We start from the raw sequence: 23,034 nt of genomic DNA, 5'->3' as shown, positions 1-23,034 counted from the left end.
CTTCCTCTTCCTTTTCCAAAAGATACCTATGATCTAAAAGCATTCTTTAAAGAATTGTTATTTCTGTTCATTCTTGATTCATGAGATAAAAGTGAACTCATTAACTTATCAACAGATAGTATTGTCAAATCCTTAGATTCTTCAATGGCAACAACAATAGCATCAAATTTTCTAGGCAAACTATGAAGTATCTTTTCATCAAATTTTTGGTCTGTCAAATCATCACCATATGATCTAATTTGATTAACCACATTCATTACTTGATTTAGAAATTGATCAAATGAGTTTGAATCCTTCATGCACAAATTTTCAAAATCACGCCTTAAAGTTTACAATTTAGAAATCTTAACTTTTGATGTCCCTTGATATACTATTTCTAAAATATCCCATGCAATTTTAGACTTTTTAGCTGCACAAACCTTAGGGTAAATTGATTCATCTAAAGATTTTTGAATTAGAAACAATGCTTTAGCATCCTTTTTCCTTTTATCTTTTAATTTATCCTTTTCAAGTTGTGTTAATGTAGACTCATCTTGTGTTTCATTAAAACCATTTTCAATAAGATCTCATATGCCTTGAGAACAAAATAATGTTTTCATTTTTATAGCCCAAAATTCATAATTTTTACCATAAAATATTTGAATTTTTGGTTGAGCTATACTACTTCCTGAAGCCATATTAATACTTAGGTACAATTGCACCTTACAATTTTAAACTTTTCTTTACAAAGCAAATCCACCAAACAAGTCTAAGCCAATGACATATAGTTTAAAGAAACAACAATAAAATATTATTTTCCCCTTTTAACAATTTTTGCTTAGACTTCACTCCATGAAATCAGCTCATACCTTCTTTCAAACATTAAACTGAAATCTTTTCTTCTCTAGATCTTTGCAGCCACTAATCTCCAACTTTAGAAGCTAATGATCTGCAAGAAAGAAAACATTAGAAGCTCCATTCATTGCTACAGTAGTTATACATATCAACAAATAATTATTTTCCTCCTAGGCCCAGATCTTCATGCTCTGATACCAATTTGAAGGCAAAGATAAAGATATACATAGAAATAAAAATGATTTTATTGTCTTTCTGCCTTGCTGAAATGTATTATATTAAGCCTCTTTTTATATAGGTCTGAGAACTCTCTAGAATACAAACCAAACATATTACACATATTATAATATATTATAATATTACATATAATTAAATATGGGCGGCTATGTTGTGGCTGAGATGGCTCATTGTCTGTTATTTATTGTGGATAGCTAGAGTGTAGTCTGGTGGGTGGTCAATAGAAAAATTAATATAGCCAACTCTAGAAATTAATACTGTCAATAGTGATCAAAGTTTCACAGATAATGGCGGAAGAACAATCAATTTTCTTAGATACCCATTTGTTCAATCCCCCCTTTTCTCTCATTTCTGTGTGAGATAAACCATCTTTTTGATTAATTATTTGCATTATTTTAGGGCTAGCTTGAGCAACTTTGCACACAACTTGATCGCTTAGGAAAAATCCTAAGCCTCACCATCTTTCTGCCTCTCCAAATCTATTCATAAATGGCAGTGGGAAAAAGGGGTTAAGATTTTCGTGTGGGTTGTATCAGTGGTGATTGGAGGAGATAGAGGTGAAAACAAAACATTATAATCTAGATGTGCTAGAATTTGTCAATCGTGTGAACCAATTTGCAAAAGTTGCAGGTAAGTTTTATTCTGTATGCAAAAGTTATTGTTTGGATGCCACTGTTTTCTAAATTTTATTTTCAAATGTTTCAAAGGAATATTGGGTTTCTTTTTATTGTGTTTATTTTATGTCTATCCTTTCTATGTAGATTCATGTTTGAGCTATCTATACACATTTGGTTTTGTATTTTGTTATTGATTTGGATTTGGACGTATTTATTTTGGTTTCGAATGATGTTTATTTATTATTTTTTCAAAATTATATTTGGTATCACATCACTTCATAATGAAGTAATCTAACAATCTTTATATTTAAAAAAAAATCATTTTGATGATGGATTGTACAATGTGATTAAGAATGTTCTTTAATTAGAAAGAGAAATCTAACAAGAAGGTATGTCATTTGAGTCTCATCAACTGTGGAACCTTCATGTCTATAAAGATATGACACAAGGGCAATTGCAACAATGAATGGAGTTCACCTAGGCATTGCCCATGTGTATGCATTGTTACATGGCACACTTTGTAGTAGCCAATATTTCTCAATTGGCTATATTTTTCATTTGTTTATCCATTAGAGAATATCTCAAAAAAAGACACACAAACTTTTTGAAAAGAACAATATCTCTATATGACCTTTATCTTTGAAAACTATGGTATTTGAAATAGAATAGCATTTTTTCTAGAGGTATGACAATACAAATTAATGAGTATCCTTACAAAGAACACATATATTCAAGGAAATCGATCAATAAATCACATTAGATTAATAGAAAATCATTCCTTGTAATAGGTAATCAATTAATAGGCCTGATTTAAGTGCTCTTCTTTAGCGGTCTACTGCCAATGGATGCTTTCCTTTCACTATCACAATATTAAGTTATGTTAATCTTTCTATAGTTTACTGCCTAACAATGCACTTATTTCATCTACTTGACACCATTACTCCCATTTCTACAATTGAACACTAAGTTGTGCTCTTGTATTGGTTTCAGTGCCTTAGTAGTGAGCATTTTTTTAAGTATTTCTCTCATTTTGGCAATCCTATGCTATGTCTCTTCTTTCCAAAGTTTAGTATTTGTGGTTCTTGCATTACAAATGGATTGTGGAAATCTAATATTGTTGATTTTGCATGCATGTCTACCAGGGCAATCACAACTTCAACATATTATATTGAAGTTGTGATTGTCCTGGTAGACATGCATGCAAAATCAACAATATCAGATTTCCACAATCCATTTGTAATGCAAGTTCATTTTGGATTTGATTGTGTGTTTTTTAGCGTCATCATTTCAGATCACTCTCCATAATCCATCATCAGCCGGATGAGAGAGTGGAGGATGCATGCAAAATGTCATATCATACAGAAGGCATGTGAACTATTTTATAGAATGCTTGAAAAATATCGACAATAACTAATCAAATTGTCGTAATCACCGACAGTAACTAATATGCTTCTTCATTAATATGCCCGATACAATAACCAAACTTGGCAACTATGCATAGCAAGTTATATGCTAAAAGGAAATCATTTAGGAGATACAAAATTTGAACAACCATATGTTAAGATTCTACAATTTGTATCACTTGCCTGAGTCTGACAGTTGAGATTAAGTTCGTCATCCTCCCTACAGTATGTTCTGATGGCCTACACATCCACAAAAGTTCCAGCATCTCGAATTTGTAGAATAAGAATTATTTTGTAGCGAATGGACATAATTGACAATAAATCATCATATAAAAAGACTCCCGTGTGAAGCATGAATAGCAAAGGAAATGAATATGGGTGATAGGGAAGAGAATTCAATAATAGAGGCTTTTAACTTTAGTTATATATAGTCATGATATGGGTAATGCACAACTGCCTCCTGGATTCACATTCCATCCCACAGATGAAGAGCTCATAACACATTATCTCATTAGAAAAGTTTTAGACAGCAATTTCATAGGAAGGGCCATTACTGAAGTGGACCTCAACAAGTGTGAGCATTAGGGAGGGTTCAATTCCCTCCTTTATTATTTATTGCGTGTATAATCCCACACACCCATTTGATCTCAAATGATATGTATTGAATGATGAGTGTTTGTGCTAAGTGCTCGAAAACCATCCATTTCATGCCTTCATCTGTACACAATGTCTTTCTAGTTTCTTTCTACTCGCATGCCCATTTTATTTCATATGATTTTTTGAAAATTGTGTCACTTTAAGCTTTCAACTATTTCCTCTTGATTGATCATCTCATAATTGTTGAATGAGAGCTTTAGGATAAGCTATAGGCATCCATCAAAGCATAAAGGATTTTTTCAGATAGAAAAGATGAAGTAGTAGCATTTGTCTTCGGTGACATGCTTGCAAAATGGAAGCATAGATAAGTCATGTGAACTGTTTGACAAGATGCCTGAATGTAATGTTCCTCCATGATGCTCATGATTTTCCAATTTGAATATTGCCAATTTTTTAAACACAAGTTAACTACGATTCAATCACCTTTGATTACTATATCATCCATATTAAAAGCATCACCTTTATCATATGCTGTTGGTGTTGATCATATGTAGGACTGAACACTTGTGAATAGCATTTAGTGGTCAGAATCCACATTAATGAATACTGCACCCAAGATTTTCAAAGTAGATTCAGGTGCTGAGAATGAAAAATCACTAAAACATAGCTATTTAGGAGCTTGGAAAACCTTAGGAATAGTCCATTATAGCTTGCAAGACCAAACATGACTATCTTAATCCTCACATCTAAGGTTTATCAAGCCAAAAAAAGTGTTTAACTATTGAACAAAATCTGAAAATGTTTTGCTTAAATGGTATACTCTCAATTAAACATCTAGTTGTTATATGTTGTTAGTTTTGCCTTGGACTAAAAGCTTCAATGGAAAGATAAAACTAAAGTTGACTACAATATAAATTATTATTACTTTCTTGCACGAACAAGTCTCAAAACATTCTCTTCAAGTACACCTGACTCCCTCTTATATATCTATAATAGTGGCTCCCTCTTACATATATAAGACTTCACAATATAACCAATTCAACCAACTACTATTGGGTTGAAAGGTTCCTTGTTAGATGAATTTGAACCAATGGTATCATCTAAGGAACATCCACAAAACTTCTAGCAAACAAAAACCTTGAAGATGGATTAAGTATCTGGCACCAATTTAGAAAGATTCATACCTGTCTAAGCCAGTTGTTGGTTTATCTAGAAACAAAAACCTTCATCTCATTAGAATCTCTAAGGAAATGCTCACTCTTCTCTTTTCTCCACTACTGATTCCCCTCAGGTGCCAAATTCCTATGGGAGTGTTGGCACATTCCTAAAGACCCATTTCCACAAGTGTAGACTCTACTAATGCTAATTTCTTTGACTAGGGCATTTTATCAAGGAGCCTTACACGACCAGAGTATGCTATGCTTTCTCTCACCATCAAGGTCCCAATTAGAGTATCCTCTTGAGTTACATATGCCTACAAGAAAAAAAAGGAGAGGAAAACAACACCCATGTAAGAATATAACATCAAACATCAACAATTCACCCAAAAAAAACTTCTTTGATTAAATCATACAACAGTTCCAAAGGAGAGGTTTTTCTTTCGGCCATTCAGCTTGATAGATCCAAACTAAAATGCATTAGCTGCCAATCTACCTGATTTCCACAACACAAATCAAACATCTAAAAAGCTTCATGAATTGATATTGACAAGAGGAGCCGCATGAGTTGATGTTCTTTTTCACATAATAGGAGACCCTGTAGTAATGGAGTCGTGTTTCCCTAGCACACGATCCAATTCATCATTCAATGCAAGACCCTCACCAAGAAGCTCCTAGTTCCATGACATGCACCCTCCTATCAGCATATCCAATCCAAATTCTTGTTCCTAAAGCACACAAACATTGAATAGCAGCAGATGAATGCATGAATTCCTAAATACTTAAGTTATTATTTGTTAAGCTATATAATCTGAGCAGACAACTATGCGAATAGGAGATTGAATACACTAGGTGCTCACAATATAGGCATTTGGGCAAAGATATTAGAGAAATAGAATTAAATAATTAAAAATAGCGTTCAAATTGAATCAGGTACAAAACTAAATAAACAAAAAATGGACTTACATATTTTACTCAAATTGAACTCAGATCGGGTTTGGAATTCATGGTATGGTAGTTTTGTATATCAAGATCTCTTCCAATTCCATATCAGAACAACTATCAAGAAAATATTTTAAAAATTAATGTGCCCCCCAAATAAACGTGCTTTTAAACAAAGAAATTGTAATAAAATGTAAATACAATCATTCATTAAACAATTGTATGATAAAACAAACTTGTATAAAAACAACTTTGTGCATAACATAAGGTCAAGAAAAATACCATCAAATACCAAAATAATTTATATAGTATTAAATCCCTTCAGTCTCTATAAAGTAGACAATAAGCTCAAGGAAATACATTTTCAAAATACCATTAGATACCAAACAGACTCTTACACATAATCCTGAAAATAAATTAGTGTGTAAAACATATTGCCATTTGAAGTAGAGAAGAAATATCTCATTCATAGGGTTCACAAATAGCAGTTGTTAAATGTCTCTAGGATAAAATATAGGCATGACTTTTTTTTCATTAGGTAAATATTTTCATATTGCAACAATGTTTGACTATAGAAGATGGGCTTAGTTAAATTCCCAATACCAATATCAAGTGATAAATCAAGATCAACAATAAAAATATGAATCAACTTTCTAACATTATTTAGATTACATTTCATGATTCACTATAGTAGAAAGTAAATAAATGCTAAGCAATTATATAAAAAAATATTATATATTTAATATTATAGATTTCAGAAATCTCTTCATCTCTCTGATAAAAGATACATCTCTTACAAATATATGAATACATCATCAAAGTTTCCAAACAGTCATTAACAAATTAGGATTTCAAGATTTATTATTCTATAGACTATCAATAACCTGATAGAAGCTAAAATTCTTCGTTTCTATTGTAGTCAAAACACACATTTGTAGAAATAAGAGTGAAGTGTAAGGGGAATGAAGCCTAGTCCGAGAATGTGACCCATAAAATATTGGAAGTTATTTTGAAATTACAAGCTTGAATCAAGCCACATTCCCCATAGAGAAACTCTCATTGAAAACTCAAACAACTTTTAGTGTGCAGAGATAACAAATAACTACCTACCTATAAGTGGGCATTAAGCAAAGGCACTAGATACCTCTAAGATCATTGATATCTTTTGCCAGACAACAACAAAGTCCAAGGAAGCTTCAACATTTGCTTTGGCATCTTTGAATGTTGGTATTTTTCTTGAAATACAATCAAGTCGATGGAGTCCTTTGGCATCTTGACCTGCAATCAATTAAAACATTTGATTAATATTGCTTTATGGATTACTCACACATGTTGTCTCCCACTGCACCAATGTTGTCTCCCTATTTTCCCTATCTTCTGATAGCTATCCCTTGTTGTCTCCTAAAAATGGCCCAAAAGTATGCTTGCACCAAAAACACATCTTGTTACCAAAACTTGGAGGAGCAAAAGCCATAAACCACTCACTCTACACGAATACTATTTAGAAATTAAAGGAAACACACATGAATAATTAAGGTGATTTGGCAGGCTCATCTAAGGATATAAGGTAGCTGCTCCAAGTGGGGACATGAAGTTTTACAAGTGCTCAATAAATATTGATGTGTGGTGCAAGTTGCCCCTAACTATCACAATCATATATCCTTTGGGGATGTGTCAGATCTAAGAGGGATGTGGGGGAAATTTGAGGTAAGGTCGCACATGTGTTAGTAGAAATATACTACTCTTTTTCCACCTATAAAAGGAAACAGCTAATACCATAAGCATGCAAGGGCATTGCCCTAGCCAGTAAACTTGGAGTTGAGCTCCAGGTCTACTAGCCTTGCCTTCTCTGCAGTCTATAGGGCATTCTTAGACATTAATCACATATAGGGTTGTTGCTGACTTCTAAGTGGTGTTTTCTATCAATTATAAAGGTGTATGCATACAAACCATCATTTTAATCTCTAAGAAAGCTCAGAATAATACCTATTCTCCTTTATCTAATTTTGCATGTAAGAAATTTGTCTTGTAAAAGGAAATACCAAAAATAGTCCAAGGTGACAATATGAACCTGGGCATCGATTGGTCCAAAGGTGGAATTTGATTTAGATTTTTTTTTCTAGGTTGGTTTAGTAGTTTTGAGTCTTAGAATGATCACTCGAAATGGTTAGAACCCATTTAGGTTGGAGGTTAGTTGGAATTGCAAAATTACATTAGCAATTTTTGCAACAAATTAGCAACTTTTTGCAAATAACCATAAAACTATCATTGGTTGGTTAAAACTATTTGAAAATGCCTTTATAGGCCCTATACACCCGAATGAGAGGGCAAGAGAAGTTTTCAAATGTATTTTGCTTCCAAAATCTAATAGAGAACCTGCTGTTATAGCATTTTCTCTCTTTTTTCCATACTGTACGGATTTTTAATGGTTGTAAGGTTTTTGTTTTGCATTATTCAATTGGAGGTTGTATTTTAGAGAATTTTGGCATTGGGTTGGACGGAAGATCAATCTCCATTTGAAAGTTACACATTTTTCTTCCTCGCTGACTGTGAAACCCTCAAAACAAGGGTTTGGCCAAAGAAATGGCCCTAGTTTGAACTCCCACCGTTGGAAATCCTTCCAAATTTGTATGGGGCAAGCTAGGGCAATGAAATTCCATATTTTGAAGGTTTGGAGGTAGGAGGCTACAGCAAGGATTTATGGGAGCAAGCCCTAGGTCTAATATGCCCATGTATTAGACCTTATTTGATGCAATTTGGTGAATTAGTGTGAAAGAGGGAAGTTGGGACTTGGTGTGAAGACAAAGAACCTTTATTTGGACTAGAAGCACACTCTAAAGTTGGGAGTTTGGTCCATGAACCCATATCATGGCCATTTCCCTTGTAGACCAAGCCTAAACTTGCTAATTAGGCCTGAGTGCATGGTTGGGTTAATGCATGCTAGAGTGGAGTCAGGGTTCAAAACTTTGGAGTCTTTTAGAACTTTGAAAAGGGTATTTGAAACTAGTCTTAGATTTCCAAGTCCATTGTAACAAAATTAAGTGGTTGGTGAAAAACAGTGTTGAGAGACCTAACTGCCTACTAGGTCTGTGGTATTAATGTTCATTATTTGCTGGCTGTATAGATTCTAATCAATGGTATTCCTTTTTTGGATCATTATGAATGTGTCTTAAACCATCTCTGGTGTTTAGATGTCGTTAAGTTTAAAAATGCCACTTTTGCTACTTTGTTAAACAAGCATAAATGTTGCATTCTTATTTGGGTGTTGACAACAGTCAAGCTACTCATAAATCTGATCACTATTTGGTATAGATGTTTTCTAGGCCCCTATTGTTGTTAGAAGGCTTGAGGGGGTTGAAAACACTTTGTTTTAAGTTGAGTGTGGAGGGAGTCTTGCTTGGTGCAAGGGAGAAGTTGGGGTTCAGCCTAATGTGGAGTATTGGGTTGTGAAACCTATTAGATAGTGGTAAACAACAATATAGTCCCTTTTGATGTGAGCCAAACACTGAATAAACCTGTGGTGTTAAGGAAATTTGGAGTAGCAACTTGATTTTTCTTGATACCTCCAAGGTGCTTAGACTTGTTTGGTGCTTCCAAAGCACTGCCTCTGCATCATATTGTGTAGCCTGTACTCTTGAAAGCCTCTCGTCCACCATGTTTGTCGACTGAAGGCTTGTTGGTTGTAGTCTAGGGGGCTTCAAATCATTCCAATCTACAAAACTAAAAGAAAGGAAACACATATGGTTTTGGCAATACATAATATTTACAAAACCAACTCCAAATCATCACTCTATAACCTAAAACTAATCCAACTTCATGTTTAAAAGAACTATTCATTCCTACTAGCTTTTTCAAGAGCCTTAGATATTCATGAAGATAACCCATAGGTTTTGGTTATGGAATTGTTGGCTACCGTTTCTTTACCTTCAGTTTGGGACCTGCTGAGAACCTCCATGATAGAGAGAGAACCATCAGACCTCAAGGACATAGTAGTATAGAATGGCCCCCCTCCACCTTGTCTGTAGCTGTGATGAGTTATACTTGAAAGAGGATCCCTACCCCCTAAATGGGGTGAGAGGGAGAATGCAAGCCAACTACTATTGTTAGTGGTATTCATGGATTTCACTAGGTCTTATCACACAGACCACAACGCTTCAGCACCAGTGTAAAGAATATAACCAATATGCTTATGATTTCATTGCAAAAACTTCATCTAACTTAGAGAATTTCACACGTTAATCAATGTAGGTTAATCAATGATTTCATTACCAATATTGTGTCAATGCAAATATAAGACAATTCTATTTTAAGAATTTGTTTATATGTCAACTTAAAATTATAAAAAGCATGCATCCAATACATGATACAAACCTTCATGGCCAATACAAGGAAATAAAGAACATAATGATATTTTCCTGAGATAATCGACTTCATGTCCAAACACGCATGAAGCAAAGTTATAATACCAGCTACTGCAAAGCTGCAATATAATTTAGGTTTTAGATTAGCAAGACACGAAACAAATAAATAGAAAAAGAGTGCAAAGAACCTAGTAGTTCAATTATATAGATAACAAGCTACTAAAGTCCCAACATATCCAAATCAATATAAAACAAGTGCAAAGAGTGAAGCAAATTGAATACAAGCATATGGGTTCAAAAGTTTGCAATTTTAAAATCTTGCTTCAGGAATGCAATATGTAGGTACTTACTATGACAACAAAAAGTGGTCTGAATGATATGGACTCAGTGTTAACAACCCTTTTCCTAAATGAACTAAACCTTGAGCAATGCAGACCTACAATATATCTATTTATGTCAAATTTCTTGAATGAAGATTTGTCAAACATTGTTAAACTTAGAAAATAAAATTGCAGCATCAAGATTAATAATTGGCAATATAGCATACACAGAATAAAAGGCTGGGATCTTTGTAATAATAGCTTGATAGATTTCGTAGCATGCTAGCTCATTGATCATTATTTGTTCTAGCACCAATTAATCCTAGAGCCAGTCTTGCAGCCTATAAATACACATTGTTATTTAGATTGTCAAATTTTAAGAAAATTCATAAGAAAAACCTATCTGGTGGAAATTGGAAAGATTACAAAGAAATATTATAATGAATACCACTCACCATAGCAACTTCTAAATCGGTATTATGACTAAGCCTACTCAAAGTATACATCACATTGACCTAATATAGATGTTTACATGTTAGATTTCAGCAATAAACTTCTATCACATAAATAATCAAGAAAATTAAGGGGCCAAGAATTGAGTATTTAAGCAAACGGAAGGACAAAACAATGAACATTACTTTTGGATTTGATATTGACAATAGGCATAGAGCCAATGGGACTGCTCTTCTAATATTCTGCTCTCCATATTGTAGGAGATGCTCCAAAGAATGAATGGCCATTTCAAGTCCTAGTTCTTCAGCCATTGCAACTAATGCAATTCCAATTGAAGGAATATTCTTGAAGAACTACAATGATAGCTGGTTGCTGACTGAGAACAGGCCCTGGATAGACACTAGTCATATTAAAAGTTATTTACTTCGGGATTGAAGATTTTTGGTGATCAAATGCATATGGGGGGATCAGTTATGAAGTGTTTATGCAATTATTTTGTTCTGGTGATATGGTTAGAGGTCCTGTTGAACAGGCCCTAGATTAGTGACCCCAAAACCAAGGATTTGGTGGCAAATGTGTTGTGTAAAGGGTAGAACCTTAAAATCTTGAAAATCTATTGTTTCTCAACCCCTAGAAGGACTGTTTCACCCTTTGGAATCGTAGGGTTGAGTGGAGTTGTGGGTTGCTATGCAAAATTGGAGAATTAGGCCTAGTGTGGATAGGCTAGGGGTATCGGATCTTGGGTATGGTCCAAAAGAGTTGATATTGAAACTTAGGGAGGATGTATAGATCCCAAAAGGGTATCTTAATTAGGTTTTAGTTTCCCTAGTTGTTTAGGAACTATTGGACACAAATTCTGACATTAAATTTGAAATTTTTGTTATCTCTTTCTCTAGAGATGATTGCCCATTGTCTAAAAGGCTCAAGTTCACCTCATGATCCACCATTTGCATTCTTCTAATATCAATCTTGTTGAAATGAAACAAGTGGATGGAACTTGAAAGAAGACCAGATCTACTTGTTGATTCTTGCTTGGACTCCAAAAGGGTAAAAAGAGGCTTGAAATCGATATCCAATTGTATTAGGAGGTAATAAGAATTTCCATAGTTTAGAAAACCCATGAGTAATAAGTTTGAACCTTTAATTATTGATTTAGGAAGCTTAACTATAGCCACACCTTTTTCATACACTTGTAATAGGAAATATCGATAAACCAAAGCCATTAAAAATCATGTCAAAAGATTTTGGTATGATTCTATTTCAAAAAAACATCTATACACTTTTCATACAGAAATAATGGCAAAAATTGGATAAGAAATAAGTTCATAAATGCTCTATCTTGCTAAAAAATATTGGCAGACATACAAAAAATAAAAAATAAGGTTTCTTAGATAAACTATTAGAAGTGCATTTAATGGACTAAATGGAACATTATGTTTCAATAAAATAATTTTTCACAGGTATTCAACAAGTCTCAGAAACCCAATGCACATCTCTATACCCAATTTGGATCTTGCATCCCTGTAGAGCCCATATCCACTCCTCAAGATGAACATACATGTATACCATGTTCCTTGAAATCAACCTCGAAGAAAATTCTAGCTTTAAATGGAAGGGTATTATAAGGGTTACTGGTCAACGTATGATCTTTCCAATGAATGAGAACCATGTACTTGTCTCTTATCTAGATACTAGAAATAAAAGTACATTACCTTGCTCCCCACAAAGATGGCTTGCTTCAAAGTTACTCTAGACTTCTAGAATTGCATTGTGAGACTAAAGCATCCCTAGGTTAATAATATTTTGCATTGCCCTTGCATCTCTGCCTAGTGCAAGTTCCTTTGAACTGAAGTTACACTGATGAATTAATCACACAATACACTCACTCTTCAAAGATTAGTTAATGTCAATGCTAAGTAGTGGTCATTCTATTCGAGTCAAACACTAAATAGCTTTTCTGATAGCATGCTAAGATTGAAAGGAAAAAAGAATGTCAGTTCAAATTTGTTGAGGAATTGTTGGATTGTTCTTTGTTAAATTGCACCTCGCTAGCTTAGCTAAACAGGGGGGAAAGACTTCTTTTGAAGGCATGGAAGACTAGATAATCATAAGATAACCATAGTAAATTCTAGCCTAAGATATAAGACAATTCTGATATGCATAAAGGGAGCATAGGAATTAAGGAAGGATTGATGGAAGAAGGGAGGGGAAGATAGTAAGGAGGTACCTTCATTTGGTCAACAATGATGAAGAGTTTGACCTTATTTGAAGGGTGGTAATTGTGAAAGGCTGTGACCAATGCAAGGGGCACATGTGGTGAAGAGAAGTGACTCTTACATTGTAAGATATAAAAAAGAGGTTTTGTTTGAGGAGGGCATCCAAGGGAGATAAAGTTGGGGAATAACATATTAATCTAAAGTGGTGATTCAATTTTTATGACAGGTGTTGAACCTTCCACGAATAATATATAAAAGAAGAAATTTTTTTATGATCATTTACCATTCATCACTTCCAAATACATTAAATCAACACACAATCATCACTCCTTAATTTATGAATTACAACATTCATTTAGTCATCATTCACTAACTATCAAATTGTCAAATCAAAGGAAATCATTCTATCATTCATCAAACATCAGTTGGGAATCAAACAGACTTGTAATCAATTCTTCAATTAATTCAATCAGTCTATATTAATCATTCAATCATCCTGAGTGAATAAAGAAATATAAAAGACAAGAAGACCATATGATTTAGATTATTGGGTATTCTTATTTGGTCTTTAGCTAAAAACTCATGTTTTGTTGAAATCTTAACTAGTGCTATGTTTATGCCTATTCTTGGCCTAATTTTGTTGATAAAATTTTAACTAGGGTATTGGAGAAAGAAGAGCTGATCAAATTTTAGAACTGCAAGAAACTTCCCTGGAGGGCTTGAAGGAGGTAGTTATATCTTTGAATGTATTTAAAATTATTTTTTGAAAAATGAATTTCTATGGGAAGATCTTTGCTAATTAATACACTAATTTTTTTTTGCAGGTCCGTGATCTACAAATACATAACATGTTCAAGAGTACGGCTCCGCAAGTCTGTGGTTGAAACAAAAAGAGTTGTTCCTTGTGTTAGGCCTTATTTTCTGTAATATATGACTTCTTCTATGCCAAAAATGGGCATTCATTCTCAAAGTATGAGGAAAAGCTGCTTTTTCCCTTAAAATGGTAGACAGAGGATATAACTTCTAAAATTCAAGAAGTGTGAGATACTCATCCCTTAATCATATGAGCAACATGAGTCGTGTATTTTTAGATACCTCTTGATGCTTCTTGGAAGCTCATTCCACATAATTTCCATGAGCTAGAGGGTTCTCTAAAGTCCAATTGAATATGAGAATTATTCTTAAAAGATTCTGTGTTCTCTTCAGACTTTGGAGCTTTAAGTGGTAGCTGAGAAGTTGTCAAAAATTACTAATTCAGTTCCATGGACTAAGAAGGTGTTGAGTTCTAGATTGGGAAAGAAGACTAGGCACAAGGCCTACATGGAATACCTAATCAAATGGAAGGGAAAGCTAGATATTGAAGCTACATGGATACCAGTGACTGATTTCAAGAAGGGAATAGATCTCAACTTGATTTCTCCCACAATCCCATGAGGACTTCTTTTGTTGGGGAGAATGGTGTAGTAGCACTTTAGGACATGTCAAGGTCCTATTGAAATTTTTTGTGTTTGGCTCTTTGATGGGCCATGGTATCTAATAATAGATAAATGAAATCCTAAAGTGATATCCAAGTGCATCTTGGCATGTTTTCTAAGTCAAAATTCAAAAGTTGTGGAAAAAGATGTAAAGTTGCATTCCCTAGGTAAAAAGTTGTCAATGGGTCCAATTGTCTCTAGGAGTATAGTATATGATCCAAGGCATAGAATGGCTTGGAATAGAGTCTAGAGTCATGTAAGATTGGGGAACCATTTCATAAGGTTCTACACACCTAGGCTGAGAGGAACCAAACATTTCCAAAAGTTGTCAAGTTGCAAGTTTGACAACTTTATGTGAAACTTTTGTAACTTGGTTCAATATTTTACCAATTAGTCACCCAGTCCCAGAATTTAGTTTGGGGAAGGTTTAGGAAGGCTATTTAAGCCCATCCAAACTAGTTTGTATGGTTGGATGTTGTGTTTTTCAACTAGAAGCAATTGAATGCTGAGCAATTTTGACTATACAGCTATGCAATGGTGAACATCCACAATCATATTGATTGAAATTTGAGTTATTTTACATTTAGTAGTTATAGTATGTGGTATTGATATTCTATACATAATTGTGTGTATTCTTGATTAGTTTTGTTGGGTTAATACTTATTATTTTGTACTCTGCTAGTCACTAGACAAACCCAAGCAGTTTCAAAAGAATGGAGTCTAGATTCATTTCTTGTGGTTAAAAATGCATGGAATTATGGGAAATGGAATCAGACTCTATATACATTATGTCATTTTTTATTGTAATGGAGGAGTTGCAGTTTGCTATTGTTACTAGCCATCCCTAGGCATGCCCTATAGAAACCTAGCTAGGTGGTTGACAGAGAAATGTGCTTGGACATTGCAGGAGTGGATTGAACTTCAAGAAATTAATTTGGATTGTGTTAGGTGAATGTATAAGGAGTATTCAATATCCTTGGTATGAATTGATCAAACCATTTGAAGTGGTATTAAAAGCCTAATTCAAGACTGGTTTGTGTAGACCTACAAACCCATGGAAACCATCACCTTTGGGTTTGATATATATGTTTCCTACCTTGTAGGATAGAAAGGTCTTCTAATGAGCCTATTCAACATAATTTCTTTCTATTGTGAGATTTTTAGGATTTTAATTAAATTGACATTTCACGTTATTTTTTGGCATGCCATAATGTTGTACATTATACCCGACAGAATGAAAACTTCTCTATTGTTTTCTTCATGTAAATAAACCCAAGACAATTTGTGTATTGTTCATCAGTATAGATTTTATCTTGTGAAACATCTGCATAACATCATGAATTTGATTTTGCTTTCTTGTAATGTCTTCCAAAGGCTACCAATAATAGAAACTGTTAACCTTTTTTTTCAATTGGCCCTTTGAGCATTTAGAGGGCTGAAGACTCTATTATTGATGAAGTTTAATATTCTAATCACTTGTTCACCTTTTCTCATCCCTAAGAACCCTAACGTTGGCATGATACCCTCAAACTATCCAGCATAGTTGGCTCAATTGCATAGTAATAGATTTTTAGGTTATTCTAGTAGTTGATTTTATTATTTTGAAGAAAACTTTTTCTAAGCTTCATCTAGATTGATCTAGTAAGATGCATACATGTGTATAGAATGAATGTTGTAAGTATGGATAAGTTTGTAATTATACACGGGGATAGTAGATGCAAATTAGATAGGGATACTCAACTTTGTTATAATAGATATTCTTTTTGACAATTTTGGAATTTGAATTGTCTAGAGTTTAGAAATGATAGGGGCAATACCTTGGATTTCATCTAAGGGTTATTATTGGAGGGCCTTTTTGTGTCCATTGATTAGATCTTGATAGTTTTGTGTTCTATTTTTTGACTCATCAAATTTTTTTGCCTTGCTTTTGGATTACTGGTATTTATGAATATCTTAGGAGGTTGTTATAAGCACTAGTTTGAAAACTCAAGTTAGGGAACAAAGCAAATGAGAAATGTCTAGTCCAAAAAATGGCAAACATTGTATAGGGATGGAATCATTAACAGATATCAAATCTAAAAATATAAGTGTTTGGCTTATAGGAGCCTACATTATTCATATCAAGTCCTTATATTGTGGCAAGTCACGCCCTAGCATTTTAAGATAGGTCTTTGATGATGATGTAGCCATGATATTAGCTTGCATCTCAATGATAGGTGTTCTTGAACACTTCAAGACTATATTTTTGTGTCTCTTCAATTTTAGCCATTGAAAGGTGGTAGTCAATGAACATGTGTGCCCTATCAAAATGAGTTATGGTTTGAAAATATTTTTCCTTACTGAGTAACAATTGATCCTTCAATACTGGCCATACACTAGGTCCACAATCATAATCAGCATCACACAACAAAATTTGTGATTTTCCTTAGCATAATTTTCATAATCAGCTACCTCTCTATCATTAATTAGATTTGCCAAATTCCTGCATTGAAGTTAGCACAGCTCTATGCTCAATTAAAGAGTCATTAAATACATTCATACCTTCATCAATTCCTAATTTAGCAAAGTCCAACCAGCATATCCTTCTAGACCCATGTAATCCTCTCCATTTGCAGATGTACATGAAGGATTAGCTTCATCCTCCTTTGTAGAAGCAACAAAGCGTTCAAAACCAAATTCTATTTTTTGTGCTTCCTTGCAACCTTTCTCAAGAGATTGCATGAAAGCATTGAAATTTTACCATGCTCCTCTAATGAAATATCTGCAAGGGCAATAAGACAATCTTCTTGTTCCATATTCTCTATTTTAGCCTCCACTTTAGCAACTTTTGATTCTTTCTCTAACAAATTCACTTCTTTATCCTTGCATTGGTGGATAGGCTTCCAAATTCATTTGCATGAGAAACAAAGATTTCTTCTTCTGAGTTCATTGCTACTGCCTTCATTGTTTTCGATTAAGTCAGCAGGGAGAGAGCCCTGATCCCAATTACAATTGCCTTCATTCTTCTTGAGTTCATTCATGCTGCCTTCATTGATCCTTGCAATAGAAGAGTCTTTTCCTTTGTCCCTTCTTTCTTTTCAACTGAGAAATAAAGACACAATATCTAGACATTCTATCAATGTTGTTAGATTCTTTTGGTATTCTAGAAAGACTTGCACCAACTCTGTCATGAGTTCCTGACTAGACTTCATCTTTTTGTTGCTTACTAATCTAAACACTATTGGCTGGAAGGGTATAGGCTATGACAAATAGAGATAACCATGAAATTGGTGTCCCATGTCAAGAAAATATTGCACCAATCCTAAATCAATCATTTCAATTTCTTTCATCATATTTGAGCTTCTTGTATGGATTAAGTCACCAATACACGCATACATAAATTGTTTCATTATACACATACAGAAAATTTTGTAGCCTAAGCTCTCTAAGGCATTTTCATAGTTTTTTTGCTTGGTTTTGGTTTTATTTTTTCCCTAGGATTATGGAATTTTTAATTCTAATCATTTTGAGCTATTGTTGGCCTCTATCAGAGGTGTATTTCATGTGTATTTGAGAAATTAAGCGAACTACAAGTTGAGTTTTTAAGTTCGACTACATATCTTCATTCTTTGATTAAAATCCTGTATAAGTGGGAATTTTTTTGGTCATTCATGACATCTTGGGTGTCATTTACATGTAGTTTGAACTTCAAATTCCATTGTCTATATTTGCAAGGAAATATGTGAATTAATTCAAGATTTTAATATGTGCATAATGGAAAACACTCCTTTATGTAAATTCAAACCATACATTTTCCCCATCCAAAATATTGACTACTAATAGCCCAAAAATATTTGGAAGCTAAACAACCATAATCCCTGTTGGCATGCATATAAATATATTCAAAACAAGGCAAGAAAGCAAGCAATCAAAGTGCAAATTACAATGACTAATGATTTTGTAGAAATGGGGTGGATTATTAAGAGTATGATGAGATCAAATGTCAATCTATAAAGAAAAACTTCAACTTGCCTTTGTAACGCTGGGAAGGAGACTCTTCAATGTTTCCAACTATTATTTAATCCTTTCACGCCACCTTCTTTCTGAAATTTCTTTCAATGTATCAACTTTGAAGCATTCACGAGCTCTCCTCTGCTACAATCAACCACCAAAGAACCCAAGATGTCAAACCCTACTGGTGCTGACGCTATAAAACCCTTTTGGTGTGTACTCCTGGCCACAAAATGCAATGATAGAAAATGGTTCAGTGCACGAGCTATCTTTTGAGTCGCGTAACAATAAGATTAGGGTGGCAAACGACACTTTTTTCAATTTTTGCATAGTGTGAGCTTGTGTTGGTCGAAATTTTGACCAACATGTGTGTTGGTCAAAATTTAAACCAACACGGGCTCAAATTTAACAAAAGTCATCACAATTCAACCAAATTGACCCCAATTTATCATATGGTTCAAAAGTTTTGGTCAAAAATTTGGCTCAAATGTACTAGTGTACTTTTTGGTTTTTGTTTTTAGGGTTTTACTTACATTTTATATATATTTTTTTGCTTCAATATAAATATATATAAAAAGATATATATTTTTATATATGTACATGATATATATGTCATGTATATACACATATATACATGATATGCATGTACATGTGACATATATACATATATGTCATGTATATATGCATATATGATATATATGTATATATGTATATATATGTATATATGTATATATATATATATGTATATATATATGTATATATATATGTATATATATGTATATATACATACACACATATATATATACACATATATATACACACACATATATATATACATATATACATACATATACATATATATACATATGCATATGCATATACATATACATATACATATAAATATACATACACACACACACACACACACACACACACACACACACACATATATATCATGTTGTACATACATGAACATATTGTGGATATGTACACATATGTATATTTAAATTTGTAATGTACACATGTTCAGACAATGTAATATATTAAAATTTAAGTTCATATACATGTACATTTGTGTGTGTGTGTGTTTAAATCTTCACCAAGTTACCTCCAAGAATTTAATTTCAATGAATTAGTCCTTTTTAACATTAGTTGGACAATGGTTACCTGTCTGTGTCACACACACACACACACACACACACACACACATGAACCCTAATTTATAAACTTCACCTTAACCTCCTCACCCTAATCTTGAAAGTCTAATTAAACCTTGACTAGATTTAACCTAATCTAATTTAAATAAATATAATCATGCAATCCTAACCCTAGAAATGTCATGTAACATAACGTTAACCCTCATGTTTAAATTTAATCCTAATCTTAACTCTAATTCAAATTCATGTTATATATTAATATCAATCCTAATATTAATTTTCTAACTATAAATTTTTACAGCACGATCCTCATTTCTTAACCCTAAAAAATAGGCTAATTTATGAATTTCCTAACTAAAAACTTTAAGATCTAGAGATTTGTACACTAACCCTAAACATTTAATCCTAAAGATCCCTAAATATTATATATTAACTTTCTAGGTAACATTTCAATCATGATTCTACATCAACATAAAACACTATTCTAAACACACACTCCTTGAACCGTAGGAGCCAAGTAAATATTTACCTCAAGAATGTTTAAACCCTAATCAAATTAATTTAACCTAACCAGATAACATTTTAACTTTAAGCGTAACCATAAAATTAACTCTAAGTTCTTAACACTAACTAGATAGAGTTCTAACAATTTTATAGTTCACTAACCCTAACTCTAACCTATCATTATTGCTTACTCTTGACATAGAACACTATTCTGAATAGATGGTTGGACTTTAACCCTACAATCCTAAATATTTTCCTAACCCTAACTTAATGAAAAATTTACCAAGTAACCCTAAAATTAACCTTATTTAACCATACATAATATAAGTTTCATAATCATTCAATAAAACATTAACCTCAAGAATGTTAACCCTAATCAAATTAATTTAACCTAACCAAGTAATATATATATATATATATATATATATATATATATATATATATATATATATATATATATATATATATATATATATATATATATATATATATATATATATATATATATTTTTTTTAATTTTTTTAAATTTTTTTTTTATTAGACTGCAGGAATCGGGTGTAGCATGGCCCCCCTATAAACTGTAGTGCGCCGAGTAAAATTTTTAACATGATCGGTAGCACTGGCATGACACACCCACCGGTACCACGGGGATGGGGGAGACTAGAACCCGTGACCAACCCCCTACAACAAGGAAGATTTAGCCAATCGAGCTAGGGCCCCCACCCCTAACCAAGTAACATTTTAACTTTAAACACATGTGTGTATTATTTAATTTATGTTCACACATGTAGTACTGTACATGTATAGATGTTATGGTTGACCTTCATGTTTACACGTATTTTATATATATAAGTTTCTTAAATATCATTATACTTGATAAATTTCAAGTTTATTAAAAATGTCATATTTTAATTTTAATTTTAGGTTTACACATTATATAGACACACCTACATAGTACATACATTGACCTTCACATGGTAGATTAGCTGCCTTGTATCCCCCCTGAGCAGCAGCCTCTTATCCTCCCCGAGCAGCCTCCCATCCCCCCTGAGTAGCAGCCTCCTATCCCCTTCGAGCAGCAACAACCTCCTATTCCCCCCGAGCAGTAGCTTGTCCCCCCTTGCAGTGTGCTATTCTTGCAGATCAATAACCTATCCCACTCAACATGCTCTATGATCGCACTAACCAAGAGATTCATAGATTTCATGAATCCTTAGCTAGTGGCACATGCTCTACTATGTATAGTACTACATGTCAAAGAATCTTTTGGAGTCTCACATATATTAGAGATGAGATTTATGGTTCTGCTCCATATTCTGCTCATACTATATAGATTTTCCTTTATATTAAGAGATGAGAGGTCTCTTTGGGGCCCTCACTACAGTAGGTATAGGGCTTAGTGTCAAAAGAGACACTGAAGAGGGAATGTTTCCCTCATTATCTTCCACTAAAGTATGTGAAGGGGTATTCTCCCCTTAAGTGTAAAAATCTACAGATGGCTTCACTTATATACCCATGCTTCCTTGATTCTCATGGTCATTATCCAAATAATGGCCAAATTCCACTCTATTTTGCATGACAACTTTACTGTGAGGTTTGCCTATGCCAAGTGGTGAACTACCCTAATTTACCATCGCATGTAGGAAAAGGGCTTGGTAGACTAGTTGATAGGTAGCCTGGTTGTCCACCACTGACACATAGGTTGATTATTAGAGAGAGGGCACCTACTATTGCCCCTATATTAGGTCTTTCAGCTAATGAGGCCATGCATAGCACACAGTTGCGGGGGTGATTTAGGGAGTTGGAGACATTGTCACAGTTTTCAAATCTATTTCCACTGATTAGGTTGGCCAATATTTGATGTCACATTGACATTCTAGATCATCGCCTAGTGCTTCATCTTCAGGAGACTTGTACAATGTAGTAGGCATCCCTTCATTGAATAGTTATAGGGTCTCACTAGAGTGTTGGCATGAGATACTATGAGTAGTTTTGCTAAGGATCTATTATATTCATATAGATTTATATCAGAGCATATTGGGATACCCATATCAATTGTTTGACATCATGTGCATGATGGTATTGGGTCACATCCTTAGCCACATTCCTCTCCTCGATCAGGTAGTGCTCATGGTGGTAGTACACAGTGACATGATCCACCTACTAACCACTCTTTTACTGTAAAGGGACATATACATGGTAGTACAGACCCTTCAGCTAGTGCAAGGCATGGTCAGAGTTCAAATGCAGGCATTGATGATGTTAAATTCAGCTTTTTGACCATAGGATGGATGGACTTGCTAATACATGATGATTCTACATCTATGCTATCTCATCTAGTCAGTCCACTTCGATCGTCATCATTAAGACATGTGTCTGTTAGAATTCTTTAGAATAACTGAGAGGGGGGGGGGGGGTGAATCAGTTATTCAAGGTCCAAATGTCCTAATAATACTTTTTCTACACTTTCAATAAATCCATACACTTGTCATCCATCCAAACTTAAATCAACCATATTAGCAAGCTACAGTAAATCAACATGTAGAAATAAAGGATTCAAGATCAACACATGACACAATGATTTATGTGGAAACCCAATTTTTGAAAAAACCACCAGTAACATGCTACTTGATTCTCACTCTTCTAAAGTGATGTCATGTTAAAAGCCTGCCCTGTTAAAGGCTTACAACACACTGTTAAATGTGAGCTTGTTAGAGGATTTCACCAAACTGTTAGGAATGGGCCTAGTTAAAGGACTTTAGAACATTCA

The 23,034-nt window shown here is 33.7% G+C and overlaps 1 pseudogene; it reads left to right on the top strand.

Moving 5' to 3' along the window:
• Nucleotides 1-23,034, top strand: part of LOC149552317 (uncharacterized) — a 59,765-nt pseudogene that overhangs the window by 4,375 nt on the left and 32,356 nt on the right.

Source organism: Cupressus sempervirens, chromosome 6 (genome assembly GCF_028749045.1).
Source record: "Cupressus sempervirens isolate cs-2001-9-10 chromosome 6, ASM2874904v1, whole genome shotgun sequence".
In the NCBI taxonomy this organism is placed as follows: Eukaryota; Viridiplantae; Streptophyta; class Pinopsida; order Cupressales; family Cupressaceae; genus Cupressus; species Cupressus sempervirens.
This window is presented reverse-complemented; position numbering and strand designations above follow the sequence as displayed.